Source organism: Marmota flaviventris, chromosome 13 (assembly GCF_047511675.1).
Source record: "Marmota flaviventris isolate mMarFla1 chromosome 13, mMarFla1.hap1, whole genome shotgun sequence".
Lineage (NCBI taxonomy): Eukaryota > Metazoa > Chordata > Mammalia > Rodentia > Sciuridae > Marmota > Marmota flaviventris.
Window position 1 is genome coordinate 88,359,453 of NC_092510.1, and position 9,227 is coordinate 88,368,679.

Genomic DNA, 9,227 nt, shown 5'->3' on the forward strand with positions numbered 1-9,227 from the left:
TAAGACAAAGGCAACTGAGAGCAAGAGCAGGGGGATTTCTCGGGGCTCTACTGACTTTATGTAGGCTGTTTTCTATGCCGGGAATCTCGGTTTTCTCTTCATTTCCTCAGTCTATAATGTTCAATGTAAACATGTCCTGTGATGCTCATCTCAAGAAATCCTTCCTTTTCGAAGCTTCGCCTGCAGCCCAGAGCTTGAGTTTTGTGTCTTCTTCTCTTTCTCACTCTGTTAGCTCCCAGGGATGTGTCTGCCATAGCTCACCACTCTATTGTGTCTATTGATTTCCTTGCATTTCTCTCCCTCCAGTGTGCTTTGATGATTTTGACCAAATGTGCTATATAGTCAATGTCCAATAAATATTAGATGAATTAATGAAAGAATGGATGGATGAAGCAAGAGAAAGATAAAAGATTCTTCTGCTGCCACAGGTAGTAATCTGAATCCTGATGATATAAAAATAGCATTTCCAATAATGGGTTTGTGTGCGTGTGGGTGCACGCACATAAATAATCTATGTTGTGTCAGGTCGTAGGGTATTGATATCCATATCTAAGGATGTGTTTTGGTAAGACGGAATAATGATATAAGTAGAGTTTACATACATTACTTCTCTATCTTTATCATCTCCTTTTTAGTTCACATACACATTTTTTACCTTCCTGTCCTTTATTTTCCCTGTCAGTGGTTCACTCCTGTATTTTTCCAGGACAGTTTTGTTTGTGTATCTGAATAACATTATGTCATGTAGCTATTCTCAGATTGCAGGAGTTTATTGACCTCTTAAAACCTCTTTGCCAGCTCCCAGACTTCTAAATGTTAAATAAAGAATATATATATATATATATATATATATATATATATATATATATATACACACACACATACATATGTGTGTGTGTATATATTTGCGGTATATATATATATATATATATAAACACATATATATTTGCATATCTATATACATACATACATATATTTGAAATCTCAGTAGAGTTCATATATACATATAACTTATATATACTTAATATGTAATGCATATGTATTTGTATAATATATTGGGGCAATTTTAGAGATAACTGCAATGTCAGAGCTAAATTGATTATGTAATGAATAGTCGAGGGAGGGATGAGTAAAGAGAACTCAGTTATTAAGGTCCCTGGAAGGCATTTTCTGAATCCTCTCATCTTCCATAAAGAAAGAACAAGTGTGTGTGTGTGTGTGTGTGTGTGTGTGTGTGTGAGGGGGGGGGTAGGAAGAGAGAGGGAGGGAGAGAGAGGAAAAACACGGGTGTTTGCACAAGTCTTTGGAAATAGGATGGTAGGAGAATGCTCTTCAAGAAACTCTTCAAGAATTTAATACTAATGTTGTACTTCACTGAGCCTCAGTTTTGTTATCTATGAAATGGGAATAAGGTTTTCCTTTGCTTTGAATGCCTTATAGAATTCTGGTGAGATACCATAATGAATATGAAATCATTTTGTAAGTTGCTAGATGCTACACAGCTGTAGCTGGTTCAATCATTTACTTAGGTTCCTGCTCTCTGCCAAGGAAACAATAACTGAAATTGTGTTCATGTGAAAATAGATGTCTGCTGTGTTCATGCAATAACAGATGCCAGAGAGTTCACAAAGAGTATTGTTCCCAACACTAAAGTCACACAGGGTGAGTCTTGATAAAATTAGTGAAGGCCCAGTGGAGTGCCATGCTCAGGCAGTAGTGGGTAGAGGTGTGATAGGGGACTGCTTTTGTTCCCTTGGTGAGAGAGAGAAGGGAGGAGGGATTGGCCAGCTCCTACCCCTTGAAGGCATTAAGTGGCTTCAAGTATGTTGTTCCCAAAATGGAAGAAGAACCTTAATTTAATACTGGGGAAAAAAATCCTCCAACTCAACAATCCCTTTTTTGAGAGAGTAGGAGGAGGTCAGAGGACATAACTGAGATTCTGATTAAAGTTATGAATTATTTCTGCACCCCCAATTCATCATATGCACTATATTTTCCTGATATTTGTAGATTCTTTAGGGTTTTTGGAACCCAGGTTAATAGTCCCTACATTCTATTATAACAAAAGCTTTAACTTTTCATTACTGCAAGCCACAGTATCTTAAGTACCTTCTGTACACTGTATATAGTAATAATTTCCATTTATTTATATCTTAGCTAATTTTCACAATAGCCCTAATATGTAGTTCTTAATATTTTCCCCAATGTGTGCATGAGGAAACAGACTAAAAGCATTACAGTGATCTTTCCATGAGCATGCAGTTAGAAGGCTGGGATTTGAACTAGAACTAATGTTTCCAAAGGGGATAGGCAAAGCCAGGGGATTTGGAGATTATTGTAGAAATCCACAATGCTACTAGACAGAAGGTATAAATGCCCCTCCCATGAGTGACCAGCAGCATTGCCTCTGACACAGGAAGACATTTGGGTGACCTGTCTGCATATCAATGCTGCCAGAGGCTAAGACCCCAGTTGGGCTCTTGCTCACTTTCCTTCAGCTGTGGAAAGAGCTCAGGAATGCTACTGGCTTCATCACTTGGGTCCCTTGTGGGGTGAATGACAGCCCCGAGAGTTGTGTCTTTGCGTTGGAGTGGCAAAGCAGTAGACCTTTGAAGTGTGCAGGGGGCAGCCCCTGTGTCTCTGAGGGGTCTGCAGGTTGCAGGTGGCACTAATTTCACATGAAAGCAAGGTGTTTGCCAAAGGAAAGACAGATGGTTCCAGTCACCAGTTATTTATTTCTATAATTAGCAGCGTGCTGTGATTTCAGGTCTTGAAGAAATTGCCACTGCCTGTGGAATTCCTCTCATCACTAGGCAAGAATTGGAACTTGGAAGCCCAAAAGAGGATACTTGTTGAATGGTAACTTCCCAAATCCATGGGCTTGCAGCCATGCTGGAAGAAAAGCATCTGAATTAGTCAAGGGGACTGAGTGTTAAGTCCAACTCTAGCAGATCCATGTGATTGCACAGAGAATTCACCCTGCCTTGGTTTCATATTCTTCATTTGATAGGAATGTTTGAGGGAAGAAGTTTGACACAGATGTTATATATTCTTCTCAGCTATATATATAATTGGACCCATGAAATATATGAAAACAGAAAGAGTCATTAATCTAATTTATTAGACCAGTCAATGTGGATCTGAACCAAGGGACCAATTAGGAGCTACCTCTAAACAAATGACTTTAAATTTTAGATGCCTCTTTCTCAAGTTGTGAAATGGAATAATTGCATCCACCTAGCATTGTGAGAATTGAATGAGGAGATAGATGAGGATGTTCCAGATGACTCAATATAGACACTTGGTAAATGGGCTTCAATTTTACTGTTTTAATTTAGTAGACAGAGATTTTTTAAAAAATATACATGTATAGTGACATAGAATAAGTCTAGTACTAAGATGGTTTAGGGGCAATTCATCTAAGTCTATTGAGGGTAAGGAAGAAATAATCAACATGGGTAGCATTGTATTCCATTTCAAAACAATATCCCTTTGTTCTCTAGAAATTCTCTAGTAGTTATGCATATTTCTGTGAAGAAAAGCCAAGTAGATTGATATGTGGACCCAAATTGTCTTTCTTTTCTGTATTCCTGAGCCTTAAATACTACTTTCCAAGGGGGATTAGTACTCAGAATGTCTTAATATCTGTATTTCTCATCTATTCTTTGGAATTACCACCTCATGGGCCCTGAATCAAACTACAGGTTGTGTACATGTGGAGGTAAATTGAATGAAGAAAGAGCATCCTTTTAATGCAAGTTAAGAGAGAACAGACTCACAAGACAACCAGAGCCTGTCTTCCCACTTCTTTTTTATCTTAATTGATATTTTTCAAGGCAGTTCTGCAAAGAGCTTCAGGTACTCTGCATACATTTGTTGCAAAATCTTCCACTGACTGCGTAGTGCAGAAGAAAGAAAAGAGTCTTAGTAATAACACCTTATATATGTGTGGTATTCCATCAAGCTATGTATATTTTCTCGTTTAAATCTCAACTATCCAAAAAAGTGGACAAAGGTAGAGTGAATAGATATTATAATGTAGTAAATTGTATCATACCTCAAACTCCCTCTAAGATCCCCTTATCAGTCTCCCTCAAAACACAGTGACCACTACCTCAGTATATAGCTCTCCCACACACCCAGTTGAGAAAGCAGCACTTAATTATAGACACCTTTGATTCTTACTTCTCCAACTATGATCACCCTGGGTGTGGTTTGGAGAATGAATTACAGCAAAGACAAACTAGAGGTCACTGGGGTAGCATGATCAGATAGGAGGGTATTGCAAGATGTGATGATGGCTTAGCATTGGAGACCAAGAGAAATTGATAGAATTGGCAGAAAATTAAAAATGTAAATAATGTATAACCTTGTATAAGTTTTCAAAATTAAGATGTGACAAAACTTGGAATCCAACTTTAGTTTTTGAACCTAATTTCAGTGAAGTTTCTTCTTGCCTGCCTCTTAGTACGTCCTTTAACTGAAAGCATACTTGGAGCAGAGACCGATTTTCAAGTTTTTATATACAAAATTTTTAAAGGGAACTAATAATGGTCCTACCTTGTCAGGTCATTGTGAAGGTTAAACTGGGCAACATATATGACATGTGTGTGTTTAACACTTCGCTGAAGGCATGAGGAGAACTTAAAATTGTATGATTGTGAACATATATTTTGGACTTTCAAAATCATAATAATTAATATAGGTTAAAAAGACAAAGCAACCAGGGGACAAATTGGACCTGGGAGAATCCTTCTGTTCTTCTGCTTCAGGTTGCATCTCATTTTATTGGAGTCAGAACCCAGATCATCTGAGGCTTCTGGGATCACTTTGCACCTGACGGGTTGGGAGGATGTAAAAGGTCTTTCTTTGCCCAATCCTCTGGGAGGTGTGTGTGTGTGTGTGTGTGTGTGTGTGAGAGAGAGAGAGAGAGAGAGAGAGAGAGAGAGAGAGAGAGAGATTCAAATTTATTTCGAGAGACAAGAAGAGACATCTTGATTTGTCCTTGAAAAGAACCTTCCGTCCTTCTCTTAATCAAAGGCATATTTTTATAGTCCAAATGTAAAATTCAAAGTGATTTTTGACAGGTAGGACCAAGCTGTGAGTCTTCAGTGGATTTCCTTCCTGTTTCCCCCGACATCTACTCTCCTTTCTTGTGAATGTCTGTCTCCCAGCCTATGGAGGCCTGGGTTTGGATCACTTCCTCCCCCTGTCCTGTCTCTCTTTCCCCAGCTTTCTTTTCTTACCTGGCTGGAATGTAGATTCTAGTTCTGGATTTGGTCTCAGGTTTGACCTTTTAAGTCTCTTCCTCTCAAACCAAGATTTGAGTACCAACTGCGAAAGTCAGGGTGGCACAACAGTGGGGACATAAAACCCAGCAGACAGGAACAGATATTGCCCTACTTAATTGATTAGTATTTAACTTACAGCATATATATTTTTCTGGGTATGGTGACACACACCTATAATCCCAGCAACTTGGGAGGCTGAGACAGGAGGATCATAAGTTTAAAGCCAGCATTAGCAACTTAGTGATTTCCTATCTCAAAATAAAAAATAATAAAATAAAATACTGGAGATGTAGCTCAATGAGCAAGCACCCCTGGGTTCAATCCTCAGGAGTATTAAAAACAAACAAACAAAATATATATTTTTGATGAATAAATTAAAATAACATACCAGGTCTGTCTTTTGCCACTTTTGAGATCTTGTCATATGTCTTACCCATCAAATTACATAATTTTATTCTTTTATGAATATCTCCTTCAAATAAATAAGTTGAATACATGAAGCACTCCATACATTGCCAGGTCCAGAGACTTGCTTAAGAAGCACTGCATTTTGTTTTCATGTTAGAAATTATATAACCATCTCCAAGTTACAGATGAGTAAAGTGAGGCTAAGAGAATTTTAATTATTTGTCCCAAATCATAACTGACAAATGACAGACCTGGAACTTCAGCATCATCTAGAACCTGGTTGGTTTAACCCCTAAATCTATGATCCAGACCAATAACCTCTCTATCAAATAATAGCTTTGGTTGGAAGTAAACACTTTGGGCTATGCCCAAGATCCCTGAGATTATGAATTCACTTCCTTTGCTTTTAAGGGTATACAGTGAAGGAACAATCTAACCTTCAATGCCTTGCTTTCTCTCTTCTTTCATAGAAGACTAAATTGGTTAAAACAAAGGCTCATTCAGAAAAAGATAGCTGTCAATCAGGTGTGCCCTAAAAATGGGCATTAGTAAGCAAATTCTTCCAAGTTTTGATCCCATGACTTTGTGTTTTTCTTCATTCTGTTCTCTATTCTACCCTGATGTAACACCCTAACTTCCTTCATGTTGCCACCCCCACTTTTCTTCCACATGTAATCCCATAATAGACAATGTCCCTGGCTATATCTATTGCTTCATTTACTATTTGTTCTCTCTGGAGCATTCTTCCTCCTTTGCAGCACCACCTCCCGTCTGCCTGTGCTGCCAGCTCTTACCTGTACCCACACTTCCTCTGTCACCACAGATGATGCCTCCTCTCAGAGGCCTTCTGTGATTTTTTCCCCCAGAATTCCTACTACAGCCAGTGTAAGCTGCAGTTAGACAGAGTTTGGCACCTCTACGCCCTTGATTCCAGAAATTCTCTGACTATTTGGTTCTTTGATTCTTTTGCATTAAATCCAGTTACTAATCTTTATTCTCAGCCAGCTTCTTGAGAATACAAATTGAATCATGTTGTAGGTGGACCCCAGGGCCCTAGCAAAATGCCTGCCATGGCAGGTACTGGATAAATATTTTTCAATAAATGATTTAAATATCATTTAAATCAAGTGTTAGCCCAAGTCATTTGAGAAACAGTTACAGGATAAGGATTAATATGCAAGGGTTTTATTAGGTAAAATTAAGGGAGTTGGAATATGCTCACTGCCATCAGACTATAATATAGATCTAACCCCATGTGGAAGAGAAAGAAGAGGAAACATCTTAGACTGCTACCCAGCCTAAGGGAGGTTCAGGAAAGGAGTTTCCATGTCCCAGAAATAGGCCAGTCTCAGCATCTCAGGAAGGGATGTTCAGGCAAGAATGACAGATGAGATTCAGAGCACCGCAGTTGGGCGTCTCATCAGTTATCATCCCTGGAGGTGAGGTTTTATACGGCACATTCTCATGGAGCCCACATATACTAAAGGTTACTATCCAGTTAACCCCTGCCCAATTCTTTTATTCAGTAAATATTTATTGCAGGGATATTTCCTGCCAAGATAACACCATAGACAGGTATGTGGAAATGAAGGAGAAAGCACTTGTCCTTAAGAAGTTTACTTGCTTGAGGGCTACATAAACATCCACACTCAGATGACTACAGTGTACTTCCAAGTACAGAATAGGGGTCATACTGGGTCCTGCAGGAGCACAGGGAAGAGAGTAACCATGCCATGTTTAGAGGAGATTGAGAGAACAGGTGTAAGGGGATATGATACTTATAGTGAGTCCTTCAAGCAGCATTTGGAGTTCTGCAGAAGGCAAAGAAAGAAGGGAGAGTCTCCACACAGAAGAACAAATGGAGCCTCAGGCAGTCTGGGATCCCTTGATATTTAAGGATGAATGACAGCTATGGGCAGTGGAAATTAACTTGATCGTGTGCCAGATTACAAAGGAACTACAATGTCCAACCCTGAGCTAGGGCCTGGGACAGAGAAAGCTGTCATCACTTGCCTGAGGATTCAAGGTGTTTATCCTCCCAGGAAGGAGGCAGCCAGGCAGCCCAGCTAACAGACAGTAGCAACCCAATGTCGCCAATATATAAGAGGCAACGATATTCCAACTCCAGACTGGGAGAAAAGGAGGTGAAATCAGGAAAGTTTGCAGAAACAAGTACTGGAGCCTCAAATTTTAGTTTGTTATTTCTGTTCTCTTTGGAGAGTTAGATGCTTGAAATTGAATGCTCATTTATATGAGGGTAAAACTAAGTAACAGGTGTCTAGACTAAAAATCTTTCATGGTCTACAATAGTGTTTGGCATCATTTAAATCAGATTCTGTCACTGCCAGGCTTGAGCTCCACTGTGTACAGAAAACCATTCAAGCCCTTTATCCCAATGTCCATGGTCCTATGTGGTCTAATCCATGCCTGACAGAACTCTGTCCCTATCTTAACTACTTCTCTCCATTCACTACACTGGCCCTTTTTTAGATCCTTAAATACAAAAATTCCTTCCAGCTCTAGGAAGCTCAGGGTGTGGGTATCCCCTCCTCCTAGGGTACACCTTCCCCCAGAAATATTCAGGACTGAATCCTTGCCATTTAGGATCTCAGCTTAAAGAGAAGCTGTCCATGATCCCCCATTGAGAGTGGCCATCCAGTCTCTCTTCATTCCATCAGTCCAAATTATTTTTTCCATAGCACAGATACTACCTGTTAGCATTGCCTTTCTCAAAATGTTGAATTTGATTATCATCTACTCCTCTTATACAGGCACACCTTGAAAATCTCATCTGCCTTGTTCACAGCAATAGCTGCAGTGCCTCAAAACCTATCTGAATCCTGGCAGGCGTCAATATCTATGTATTGAATGGTTAAAGGAATAAATATAAGAATGGATAGATTGGAGGACTGTCCTCGTTTCTCAGGTTCTCCACTATCCCTGCTGTTCCTATGGGCTGTAGGGAGGAGAAAAGCAATCAGCAGAGCACACTTGCTCCTGAGAAAAAGCACACTTTGAAAAATGAAGTGTTCCCTGCCATTAGCTTTCAGTCAACCATCACATCAGGAAACTTTTGCATCCAACGCTGTGATTGGACCTTGAGGGGGAACGCCTGCAATGCAGGTCCTGGCCCTCCTGTGAGCTGGAACAGATGGTTCCTTCACACACATCTAAATAAAGCTGTAATGGTGTTGGCCTGCAAACACAGCACAGGTGAACCGTTCTATACGGAAAAGAAAGTGTTTCTGGTATGTTATGTGAAAATCAATTTCTGCAGTGCCACTGGTTTTCATTTTAGACACAGTTTATCTTCTTTTTGGATGTCTTATTGAGGGACGGCTCTTCTTCCTAGTCAAGTTCCAGCCTCCTTCCAGAATACTCCCAGGAAGATAGCCTGCACACTGTCAGGGTTTTCACTGGAGACCATCATTCCCAGAATTCACTCTTCTCCCTCAGTACCTGAATAATGAGTCACCTTCGATTATCTGATCAAGATGGAGAATCACACACAACCTGCCTGTTATCAGG